At 39.8% G+C, this 9,382-nt stretch overlaps 13 non-coding genes and 28 pseudogenes across 13 annotated transcripts; all 41 read right to left on the bottom strand.

Moving 5' to 3' along the window:
- Positions 1-107: 107 nt before the first annotated feature.
- LOC143456060 (5S ribosomal RNA) lies at positions 108-226 on the bottom strand (annotated as a pseudogene).
- A 110-nt stretch (positions 227-336) lies between these two features.
- Positions 337-455, bottom strand: LOC143454482 (5S ribosomal RNA). The gene has a single exon (XR_013116102.1). It is a non-coding gene; the product is annotated as a 5S ribosomal RNA (ribosomal RNA).
- A 110-nt stretch (positions 456-565) lies between these two features.
- LOC143455727 (5S ribosomal RNA) lies at positions 566-684 on the bottom strand (annotated as a pseudogene).
- A 110-nt stretch (positions 685-794) lies between these two features.
- Positions 795-913, bottom strand: LOC143456015 (5S ribosomal RNA; annotated as a pseudogene).
- Positions 914-1,023: 110 nt separating this feature from the next.
- LOC143455926 (5S ribosomal RNA) lies at positions 1,024-1,142 on the bottom strand (annotated as a pseudogene).
- Positions 1,143-1,252: 110 nt separating this feature from the next.
- LOC143456098 (5S ribosomal RNA) lies at positions 1,253-1,371 on the bottom strand (annotated as a pseudogene).
- A 112-nt stretch (positions 1,372-1,483) lies between these two features.
- On the bottom strand, positions 1,484-1,591 carry LOC143457230 (5S ribosomal RNA; annotated as a pseudogene).
- A 110-nt stretch (positions 1,592-1,701) lies between these two features.
- LOC143457090 (5S ribosomal RNA) lies at positions 1,702-1,820 on the bottom strand (annotated as a pseudogene).
- A 110-nt stretch (positions 1,821-1,930) lies between these two features.
- On the bottom strand, positions 1,931-2,049 carry LOC143456738 (5S ribosomal RNA; annotated as a pseudogene).
- A 110-nt stretch (positions 2,050-2,159) lies between these two features.
- On the bottom strand, positions 2,160-2,278 carry LOC143455077 (5S ribosomal RNA). Its single transcript, XR_013116673.1, has one exon. It is a non-coding gene; the product is annotated as a 5S ribosomal RNA (ribosomal RNA).
- Positions 2,279-2,388: 110 nt separating this feature from the next.
- On the bottom strand, positions 2,389-2,507 carry LOC143457217 (5S ribosomal RNA; annotated as a pseudogene).
- A 110-nt stretch (positions 2,508-2,617) lies between these two features.
- Positions 2,618-2,736, bottom strand: LOC143453802 (5S ribosomal RNA). The gene has a single exon (XR_013115454.1). It is a non-coding gene; the product is annotated as a 5S ribosomal RNA (ribosomal RNA).
- A 110-nt stretch (positions 2,737-2,846) lies between these two features.
- Positions 2,847-2,955, bottom strand: LOC143456565 (5S ribosomal RNA; annotated as a pseudogene).
- A 110-nt stretch (positions 2,956-3,065) lies between these two features.
- Positions 3,066-3,184, bottom strand: LOC143455656 (5S ribosomal RNA; annotated as a pseudogene).
- Positions 3,185-3,294: 110 nt separating this feature from the next.
- On the bottom strand, positions 3,295-3,413 carry LOC143457117 (5S ribosomal RNA; annotated as a pseudogene).
- Positions 3,414-3,523: 110 nt separating this feature from the next.
- On the bottom strand, positions 3,524-3,642 carry LOC143455075 (5S ribosomal RNA). Its single transcript, XR_013116671.1, has one exon. It is a non-coding gene; the product is annotated as a 5S ribosomal RNA (ribosomal RNA).
- A 110-nt stretch (positions 3,643-3,752) lies between these two features.
- Positions 3,753-3,871, bottom strand: LOC143457216 (5S ribosomal RNA; annotated as a pseudogene).
- A 110-nt stretch (positions 3,872-3,981) lies between these two features.
- On the bottom strand, positions 3,982-4,100 carry LOC143453801 (5S ribosomal RNA). The gene has a single exon (XR_013115453.1). It is a non-coding gene; the product is annotated as a 5S ribosomal RNA (ribosomal RNA).
- Positions 4,101-4,210: 110 nt separating this feature from the next.
- LOC143456564 (5S ribosomal RNA) lies at positions 4,211-4,319 on the bottom strand (annotated as a pseudogene).
- A 110-nt stretch (positions 4,320-4,429) lies between these two features.
- Positions 4,430-4,548, bottom strand: LOC143455655 (5S ribosomal RNA; annotated as a pseudogene).
- A 110-nt stretch (positions 4,549-4,658) lies between these two features.
- On the bottom strand, positions 4,659-4,777 carry LOC143455328 (5S ribosomal RNA). Its single transcript, XR_013116910.1, has one exon. It is a non-coding gene; the product is annotated as a 5S ribosomal RNA (ribosomal RNA).
- A 110-nt stretch (positions 4,778-4,887) lies between these two features.
- LOC143454164 (5S ribosomal RNA) lies at positions 4,888-5,006 on the bottom strand. The gene has a single exon (XR_013115800.1). It is a non-coding gene; the product is annotated as a 5S ribosomal RNA (ribosomal RNA).
- Positions 5,007-5,116: 110 nt separating this feature from the next.
- LOC143453690 (5S ribosomal RNA) lies at positions 5,117-5,235 on the bottom strand. The gene has a single exon (XR_013115347.1). It is a non-coding gene; the product is annotated as a 5S ribosomal RNA (ribosomal RNA).
- Positions 5,236-5,345: 110 nt separating this feature from the next.
- Positions 5,346-5,464, bottom strand: LOC143456059 (5S ribosomal RNA; annotated as a pseudogene).
- Positions 5,465-5,574: 110 nt separating this feature from the next.
- LOC143456982 (5S ribosomal RNA) lies at positions 5,575-5,693 on the bottom strand. The gene has a single exon (XR_013117105.1). It is a non-coding gene; the product is annotated as a 5S ribosomal RNA (ribosomal RNA).
- Positions 5,694-5,803: 110 nt separating this feature from the next.
- Positions 5,804-5,912, bottom strand: LOC143455763 (5S ribosomal RNA; annotated as a pseudogene).
- Positions 5,913-6,022: 110 nt separating this feature from the next.
- LOC143455940 (5S ribosomal RNA) lies at positions 6,023-6,141 on the bottom strand (annotated as a pseudogene).
- A 110-nt stretch (positions 6,142-6,251) lies between these two features.
- Positions 6,252-6,370, bottom strand: LOC143453832 (5S ribosomal RNA). The gene has a single exon (XR_013115483.1). It is a non-coding gene; the product is annotated as a 5S ribosomal RNA (ribosomal RNA).
- A 110-nt stretch (positions 6,371-6,480) lies between these two features.
- Positions 6,481-6,599, bottom strand: LOC143457076 (5S ribosomal RNA; annotated as a pseudogene).
- Positions 6,600-6,709: 110 nt separating this feature from the next.
- LOC143456880 (5S ribosomal RNA) lies at positions 6,710-6,828 on the bottom strand (annotated as a pseudogene).
- Positions 6,829-6,938: 110 nt separating this feature from the next.
- LOC143456306 (5S ribosomal RNA) lies at positions 6,939-7,057 on the bottom strand (annotated as a pseudogene).
- A 110-nt stretch (positions 7,058-7,167) lies between these two features.
- On the bottom strand, positions 7,168-7,276 carry LOC143455762 (5S ribosomal RNA; annotated as a pseudogene).
- A 110-nt stretch (positions 7,277-7,386) lies between these two features.
- On the bottom strand, positions 7,387-7,505 carry LOC143455939 (5S ribosomal RNA; annotated as a pseudogene).
- Positions 7,506-7,613: 108 nt separating this feature from the next.
- LOC143454116 (5S ribosomal RNA) lies at positions 7,614-7,732 on the bottom strand. Its single transcript, XR_013115756.1, has one exon. It is a non-coding gene; the product is annotated as a 5S ribosomal RNA (ribosomal RNA).
- A 110-nt stretch (positions 7,733-7,842) lies between these two features.
- LOC143456704 (5S ribosomal RNA) lies at positions 7,843-7,961 on the bottom strand (annotated as a pseudogene).
- Positions 7,962-8,071: 110 nt separating this feature from the next.
- On the bottom strand, positions 8,072-8,190 carry LOC143456347 (5S ribosomal RNA; annotated as a pseudogene).
- Positions 8,191-8,300: 110 nt separating this feature from the next.
- LOC143456878 (5S ribosomal RNA) lies at positions 8,301-8,419 on the bottom strand (annotated as a pseudogene).
- A 110-nt stretch (positions 8,420-8,529) lies between these two features.
- Positions 8,530-8,638, bottom strand: LOC143457031 (5S ribosomal RNA; annotated as a pseudogene).
- A 110-nt stretch (positions 8,639-8,748) lies between these two features.
- LOC143456205 (5S ribosomal RNA) lies at positions 8,749-8,867 on the bottom strand (annotated as a pseudogene).
- Positions 8,868-8,977: 110 nt separating this feature from the next.
- LOC143455032 (5S ribosomal RNA) lies at positions 8,978-9,096 on the bottom strand. The gene has a single exon (XR_013116630.1). It is a non-coding gene; the product is annotated as a 5S ribosomal RNA (ribosomal RNA).
- Positions 9,097-9,206: 110 nt separating this feature from the next.
- LOC143454875 (5S ribosomal RNA) lies at positions 9,207-9,325 on the bottom strand. The gene has a single exon (XR_013116479.1). It is a non-coding gene; the product is annotated as a 5S ribosomal RNA (ribosomal RNA).
- Between the last annotated feature and the right edge of the window lie 57 nt (positions 9,326-9,382).

Raw genomic sequence — 9,382 nt, 5'->3', positions numbered from 1 at the left:
TTCAAAAGAAAGAAAATGGCATTTTCAATTCTAATTCGATTGCATAAGAAATACAAAAACGCAAACAGTTGCTATAAAAATAATTGAAATAAACAGCATGACAAAAATGCTTACAACACCCGGTATTCCCAGGCGGTCAACCATCCAAGTACTAACAGGGCCCGAGGTTACTTAACTTCCGAGATCGAACGAGATCAGGTCTGCTCAACCTGGTATGGTCGTAGGCGATTTCAAAAGAAATAAAATGGCATTTTCAATTCTAAATCGATTCCATAGGAAATTCAAAAAAGCAAATAGTTGCTAAAAATTTAATTGAGATATACAGCATGACTAAAATGCTTACAGCACCCGGTATTCCCAGGCGGTCACCCATCCAAGTACTAACCGAGCCCGAGGTTGCTTAACTTCCGAGATCGAACGAGATCGGGTCTACTCAACCCGGTATGGTCGTAGGCAATTTCAAATGAAAGAAAATGACATTTTCAATTCTAATTCGATTGCATAAGAAATACAAAAACGCAAACAGTTGCTATAAAAATAATTGAAATATACAGCATGACTAAAATGCTTACAACAACCGGTATTCCCAGGCAGTCACCCATTCAACTACTAACCGGGCCCGAGGTTGCTTAACTTCCGAGATCGAACGAGATCGGGTCTACTCAACCTGGTATGGTCGTAGGCGATTTCAAAAGAATAAAAATGGCTTTATCAATTCTAATTCGATTGCATAGGAATTTCAAAAAAGCAAAAAGTTGTTAAAAATTGAATTGAAATATACAGCATGACTAAAATGCTTACAACACCCGGTATTCCCAGGCGGTCACCCATCCAAGTACTAACAGGGCCCGAGGTTGCTTAACTTCCAAGATCGAACGAGATCGGGTCTACTCAAACTGGTATGGTCGTAGACGATTTCAAATGAAGAAAAATGGTCTTTCCAAATCAAATTCGATTGCATAGGTAATTCAAAAAAGCAAATAGTTGCTAAAAATTTAATTGAAGTATACAGCATGACTAAAATGCTTACAGCACCTGGTATTCCCAGGCGGTCACCCATCCAAGTACTAACCGGGCACGAGGTTGCTTAACTTCCGAGATCGAACGAGATCGGGTCTACTCATTCTGTTATGGTCGTAGGTGATTTCAAATGAAAGAAAATGGCATTTTCAATTCTAATTCGATTGCATAGGAAATTCAAAAAAGTAAACAGATGTTATAAAAATAATTGAAGTATACAGCATGACTAAAACGCTTACAAAACACGGTATTCCCAGGCGGTCACCCATCCAAGTACTAACCGGGACCGAGGTTGCTTAACTTCCGAGATCGAACGAGATCGGGTCTACTCAACCTGGTATGGTCGTAGGCGATTTCAAAAGAATAAAAATGGCTTTATGAATTTAAATTCGATTGCATAGGAAATTCAAAAAAGCAAATAGTTTCCAAAAAATTGAATTGAAATATACAGCATGACTAAAAATGCTTACAACACCCGGTATTCCCAGGCGGTCACCCATCCAAGTACTAACAGGGCCCGAGGTTGCTTAACTTCGAGATCGGGTATACTCAACCTGGTATGGTCGTAGGCGATTTCAAAAAAAAGAAAAGGGCATTTTCAATTCTAATTGGATTGCATAGGAAATTAAAAAACGCAAACAGTTGCTAGACATTTGATTGAAATATACAGCATGATTAAAATGCTTACAACACACGGTATTCCCAGGCGGTCAATCATCCAAGTACTAACAGGGCACGAGGTTGCTTAACTTCCGAGATCGAACGAGATCGGGTCTACTCAACCTGGTATGGTCGTAGGCGATTTCAAATGAAAGAAAATGGTCTTTCCAATTCTAATTCGATTGCATAGGAAATTAAAAAATGCAAACAGTTGCTAGACATTTGATTGAAATATACAGCATGATTAAAATGCTTACAATACCCGGTATTCCAAGGCGGTCAATCATCCAAGTACTAACAGGGCCCGAGGTTGCTTAACTTCCGAGATCGAACGAGATCGGGTCTACTCAACCTGGTATGGTCGTAGGCGATTTCAAATGGAAGAAAATGGTCTTTCCAATTCTAATTCGATTGCATAGGAAATTAAAAAACGCAAACAGTTGCTAGACATTTGATTGAAATATACAGCATGACTAAAATGCTTACAACACCCGGTATTCCCAGGCGGTCAACCATCCAAGTACTAACAGGGCCCGAGGTTGCTTAACTTCCGAGATCGAACGAGATCGGGTCTACTCAACCTGGTATGGTCGTAGGCGATTTCAAATGAAAGAAAATGGCATTTTCAATTATAATTCGATTGCATAAGAAATACAAAAACGCAAACAGTTGCTATAAAAATAATTGAAATATACAGCATGACTAAAATGCTTACAATACCCGGTATTCCCAGGCGGTCAACCATCCAAGTACTAACAGGGCCCGAGGTTACTTAACATCCGAGATCGAACGAGATAAGGTCTGCTCAACCTGGTATGGTCGTAGGCGATTTCAAAAGAAATAAAATGGCCTTTTCAATTCTAAATCGATTGCATATGAAACTCAAAAAAGCAAACAGTTGCTAAAAATTTAATTGAAATATACAGCATGATTAAAATGCTTACAGCACCCGGTATTCCCAGGCGGTCACCCATCCAAGTACTAACCGGGCCCGAGGTTGCTTAACTTCCGAGATCGAACGAGATCGGGTCTACTCAACCTGGTATGGTCGTAGGCGATTTCAAAAGAATAAAAATGGCTTTATGAATTCTAATTCGATTGCAAGGGAAATTCAAAAAAGCAAATAGTTGCTAAAAATTGAATTGAAATATACAGCATGACTAAAATGCTTACAACACCCGGTATTCCCAGGCGGTCACCCATCCAAGTACTAACAGGGCCCGAGGTTGCTTAACTTCCGAGATCGGGTATACTCAACCTGGTATGGTCGTAGGCGATTTCAAAAAAAAAAAAAGGGCATTTTCAATTAGAATTCGATTGCATAGGAAATTAAAAAAGGCAAACAGTTGCTAGACATTTTATTGAAATATACAGCATGAATAAAATGCTTACAACACCCGGTATTCCCAGGCGGTCAACCATCCAAGTACTAACAGGACCCGAGGTTGCTTAACTTCCGAGATCGAACGAGATCGGGTCTACTCAACCTGGTATGGTCGTAGGCGATTTCAAATGAAAGAAAATGGTCTTTCCAATTCTAATTCGATTGCATAGAAAATTAAAAAATGCAAACAGTTGCTAGACATTTGATTGAAATATACAGCATGATTAAAATGCTTACAATACCCGGTATTCCAAGGCGGTCAATCATCCAAGTACTAACAGGGCCCGAGGTTGCTTAACTTGCGAGATCGAACGAGATCGGGTCTACTCAACCTGGTATGGTCGTAGGCGATTTCAAATGGAAGAAAATGGTCTTTCCAATTCTAATTCGATTGCATAGGAAATTAAAAAACGCAAACAGTTGCTAGACATTTGATTGAAATATACAGCATGACTAAAATGCTTACAACACCCGGTATTCCCAGGCGGTCAACCATCCAAGTACTAACAGGGCCCGAGGTTGCTTAACTTCCGAGATCGAACGAGATCGGGTCTACTCAACCTGGTATGGTCGTAGGCGATTTCAAATGAAAGAAAATGGCATTTTCAATTATAATTCGATTGCATAAGAAATACAAAAACGCAAACAGTTGCTATAAAAATAATTGAAATATACAGCATGACTAAAATGCTTACAATACCCGGTATTCCCAGGCGGTCAACCATCCAAGTACTAACAGGGCCCGAGGTTACTTAACATCCGAGATCGAACGAGATAAGGTCTGCTCAACCTGGTATGGTCGTAGGCGATTTCAAAAGAAATAAAATGGCCTTTTCAATTCTAAATCGATTGCATAGGAAACTCAAAAAAGCAAATAGTTGCTAAAAATTTAATTGAAATATACAGCATGATTAAAATGCTTACAGCACCCGGTATTCCCAGGCGGTCACCCATCCAAGTACTAACCGGGCCCGAGGTTGCTTAACTTCCGAGATCGAACGAGATCGGGTCTACTCAACCTGGTATGGTCGTAGGCGATTTCAAAAGAATAAAAATGGCTTTATGAATTCTAATTCGATTGCAAGGGAAATTCAAAAAAGCAAATAGTTGCTAAAAATTGAATTGAAATATACAGCATGACTAAAATGCTTACAACACCCGGTATTCCCAGGCGGTCACCCATCCAAGTACTAACAGGGCCCGAGGTTGCTTAACTTCCGAGATCGGGTATACTCAACCTGGTATGGTCGTAGGCGATTTCAAAAAAAAGAAAAGGGCATTTTCAATTCTAATTCGATTGCATAGGAAATTAAAAAAGGCAAACAGTTGCTAGACATTTTATTGAAATATACAGCATGAATAAAATGCTTACAACACCCGGTATTCCCAGGCGGTCAACCATCCAAGTACTAACAGGACCCGAGGTTGCTTAACTTCCGAGATCGAACGAGATCGGGTCTACTCAACCTGGTATGGTCGTAGGCGATTTCAAATGAAGGAAAATGGTCTTTCCAATTCTAATTCGATTGCATAGGAAATTCAAAAAAGCAAATAGTTGCTATAAATTTGATTGAAATATACAGCATGACTAAAATGCTTACAACACCCGTTAATCCCAGGCGGTCACCCATCCAAGTACTAACCGGGCCCGAGGTTGCTTAACTTCCGAGATCGAACGAGATCGGGTCTACTCAACCTGGTATGGTCGTAGACGATTTCAAATGAAAGAAAATGGTCTTTCCAATTCTAATTCGATTGCATAGGAAATTCAAAAAAGCAAATAGTTGCTATAAATTTGATTGAAATATACAGCATGACTAAAATGCTTACAACACCCGATATTCCCAGGCGGTCACCCATCCAAGTACTAACCGGGCCCGAGGTTGCTTAACTTCCGAGATCGAACGAGATCGGGTCTACTCAACCTGGTATGGTCGTAGGTGATCTCAAATGAAATAAAATGGCATTTTCAATTCTAATTCGATTACATAGGAAATTCAAAAAAGTAAACAGATGTTATAAAAATAATTGAACTATACAGCATGACTAAAATGCTTACAACACACGGTATTCCCAAGCGGTCACCCATCCAAGTACTAACCGTGCCCGAGGTTGCTTAACTTCCGAGATCGAACGAGATCGGGTCTACTCAACCCGGTATGGTCGTAGGCAATTTCAAAAGAAAGAAAATGGCATTTTCAATTATAATTCGATTGCATAAGATATACAAAAACGCAAACAGTTGCTATAAAAATAATTGAAATATACAGCATGACAAAAATGCTTACAACACCCGGTATTCCCAGGCGGTCAACCATCCAAGTACTAACAGGGCCCGAGGTTACTTAACTTCCGAGATCGAACGAGATCAGGTCTGCTCAACCTGGTATGGTCGTAGGCGATTTCAAAAGAAATAAAATGGCATTTTCAATTCTAAATCGATTCCATAGGAAATTCAAAAAAGCAAATAGTTGCTAAAACTTTAATTGAAATATACAGCATGACTAAAATGCTTACAACACCCGGTATTCCCAGGAGGTCACCCATCCAAGTACTAACCGAGCCCGAGGTTGCTTAACTTCCGAGTTCGAACGAGATCGGGTCTACTCAACCTGGTATGGTCGTAGGCGATTTCAAAAGAATAAAAATAGCTTTATGAATTCTAATTCGATTGCATAGGAAATTCAAAAAAGCAAATAGTTGCTAAAAATTGAATTGAAATATAAAGCATGACTAAAATGCTTACAACACCCGGTATTCCCAGGCGGTCACCCATCCAAGTACTAACCGGGCCCGAGGTTGCTTAACTTCCGAGATCGGGTATACTCAACCTGGTATGGTCGTAGGCGATTTCAAAAAAAAGAAAATGGCATTTTCAATTAGAATTCGATTGCATAGGACATTAAAAAACGCAAACAGTTGCTAGACATTTGATTGAAATATACAGCATGACTAAAATGCTTACAACACCCGGTATTCCCAGGCGGTCAACCATCCAATTACTAACAGGGCCCGAGGTTGCTTAACTTCCGAGATCGAACGAGATCGGGTCTACTCAACCTGGTATGGTCGTAGGCGATTTCAAATGAAAAAAAATGGTCTTTCCAATTCTAATTCGATTGCATAGGAAATTCAAAAAAGCAAATAGTTGCTATAAATTTGATTGAAATATACAGCATGACTAAAATGTTTACAACACCCGTTATTCCCAGGCGGTCACCCATCCAAGTACTAACCGGGCCCGAGGTTGCTTAACTTCCGAGATCGAACGAGATCGGGTCTACTCAACCTGGTATGGTCGTAGACGATTTCAAATGAAGGAAAATGGTCTTTCCAATTCTAATTCGATTGCATAGGAAATTCAAAATAGCAAATAGTTGCTATAAATTTGATTGAAATATACAGCATGACTAAAATGCTTACAACACACGGTATTCCCAGGCGGTCAACCATCCAAGTACTAACAGGGCCCGAAGTTGCTTAACTTCCGAGATCGAACGAGATCGGGTCTACTTTACCCGGTATGGTCGTAGGCGATTTCAATAGAGAGAAAATGGCATTTTCAATTATAATTCGATTGCATAAGAAATACAAAAACGCAAACAGTTGCTATAAAAATAATTGAAATATACAGCATGACTAAAATGCTTACAACACCCGGTATTCCCAGGCGGTCAACCATCCAAGTTCTAACAGGGCCCGAGGTTACTTAACTTCCGAGATCGAACGAGATCAGGTCTGCTCAACCTGGTATGGTCGTAGGCGATATCAAAAGAAATAAAATGGCTTTTTCAATTCTAAATCGATTGCATAGGAAATTCAAAAAAGCAAATAGTTGCTAAAAATTTAATTGAAATATACAGCATGATTAAAATGCTTACAGCACCCGGTATTCCCAGGCGGTCACCCATCCATATACTAACCGGGCCCGAGGTTGGTTGACTTCCGAGATCGAACGAGATCGGGTCTACTCAACCTGGTATGGTCGTAGGCGATTTCAAAAGAATAAAAATGGCTTTATGAATTCTAATTCGATTGCATAGGAAATTCAAAAAAGCAAATAGTTGCTAAAAATTGAATTGAAATATAAAGCATGACTAAAATGCTTACAACACCCGGTATTCCCAGGCGGTCACCCATCCAAGTACTAACCGGGCCCGAGGTTGCTTAACTTCCGAGATCGGGTATACTCAACCTGGTATGGTCGTAGGCGATTTCAAAAAAAAGAAAAAGGCATTTTCAATTAGAATTCGATTGCATAGGACATTAAAAAACGCAAACAGTTGCTAGACATTTGATTGAAATATACAGCATGACTAAAATGCTTACAACACCCGGTATTCCCAGGCGGTCAACCATCCAATTACTAACAGGGCCCGAGGTTGCTTAACTTCCGAGATCGAACGAGATCGGGTCTACTCAACCTGGTATGGTCGTAGGCGATTTCAAAGAAAAAAATGGTCTTTCCAATTCTAATTCGATTGGAGAGGAAATTCAAAAAAGCAAATAGTTGCTATAAATTTGATTGAAATATACAGCATGACTAAATTGCTTACAACACCCGTTATTCCCAGGCGGTCACCCATCCAAGTACTAACCGGGCCCGAGGTTGCTTAACTTCCGAGATCGAACGAGATCGGGTCTACTCAACCTGGTATGGTCGTAGACGATTTCAAATGAAAGAAAATGGTCTTTCCAATTCTAATTCGATTGCATAGGAAATTCAAAATAGCAAATAGTTGCTATAAATTTGATTGAAATATACAGCATGACTAAAATGCTTACAACACACGGTATTCCCAGGCGGTCAACCATCCAAGTATTAACCGGGCCCGAAGTTGCTTAACTTCCGAGATCGAACGAGATCGGGTCTACTCTACCCGGTATGGTCGTAGGCAATTTCAAAAGAAAGAAAATGGCATTTTCAATTATAATTCGATTGCATAAGAAATACAAAAACGCAAATAGTTGCTATAAAAATAATTGAAATATACAGCATGACTAAAATGCTTACAACACCCGGTATTCCCAGGCGGTCAACCATCCAAGTACTAACAGGGCCCGAGGTTACTTAACTTCGGAGATCGAACGAGATCAGGTCTGCTCAACCTGGTATGGTCGTAGGCGATTTCAAAAGAAATAAAATGGCCTTTTCAATTCTAAATCGATTGCATAGGAAATTCAAAAAAGCAAATAGTTGCTAAAAATTTAATTGAAATATACAGCATGATTAAAATGCTTACAGCACCCGGTATTCCCAGGCGGTCACCCATCCATATACTAACCGGGCCCGAGGTTGCTTAACTTCTGAGATCGAAACAGATCGGGTCTACTCAACCTGGTATGGTCGTAGGCGATTTCAAAAGAATAAAAATGGCTTTATGAATTCTAATTCGATTGCATAGGAAATTCAAAAAAGCAAATAGTTGCTAAAAATTGAATTGAAAGATACAGCATGACTAAAATGCTTACAACACCCGGTAATCCCAGGCGGTCACCCATCCAAGTACTAACAGGGCCCGAGGTTGCTTAACTTCCGAGATCGGGTATACTCAACCTGGTATGGTCGTAGGCGATTTCAAAAAAAAGAAAAGGGCATTTTCAATTATAATTCGATTGCATAGGAAATTAAAAAACGCAAACAGTTGCTAGACATTTGATTAAAATATACAGCATGACTAAAATGCTTACAACACCCGGTATTCCCAGGCTGTCAACCATCCAAGTACTAACAGGGCCCGAGGTTGCTTAACTTCCGAGATCGAACGAGATCGGGTCTACTCAACCTGGTATGGTCGTAGGCGATTTCAAATGAAAGAAAATGGTCTTTCCAATTCTAATTCGATTGCATAGGAAATTCAAAAAAGCAAATAGTTGCTATAAATTTGATTGAAATATACAGCATGACTAAAATGCTTACAACACCCGTTATTCCCAGGCGGTCACCCATCCAAGTATTAACCGGGCCCGAGGTTGCTTAACTTCCGAGATCGAACGAGATCGGGTCTACTCAACCTGGTATGGTCGTAGACGATTTCAAATGAAAGAAAATGGTCTTTCCAATTCTAATTCGATTGCATAGGAAATTCAAAAAAGCAAATAGTTGCTATAAATTTGATTGAAATATACAGCATGACTAAAATGCTTACAACACACGGTATTCCCAGACGGTCACCCATCCAAGTACTAACCGGGCCCGAGGTTGCTTAACTTCCGAGATCGAACGAGATCGGGTCTACTCAACCTGGTATGGTCGTAGACGATTTCAAATGAAAGAAAATGGTCTTTCCATATCTAATTCGATTGCATAAGAAATAC

Source organism: Clavelina lepadiformis, chromosome 4, assembly GCF_947623445.1.
Source record: "Clavelina lepadiformis chromosome 4, kaClaLepa1.1, whole genome shotgun sequence".
Taxonomy (NCBI): Eukaryota; Metazoa; Chordata; class Ascidiacea; order Aplousobranchia; family Clavelinidae; genus Clavelina; species Clavelina lepadiformis.
Note: the sequence above shows the minus strand (reverse complement) of the source record. Positions and strands in the feature narration are given on the sequence as shown.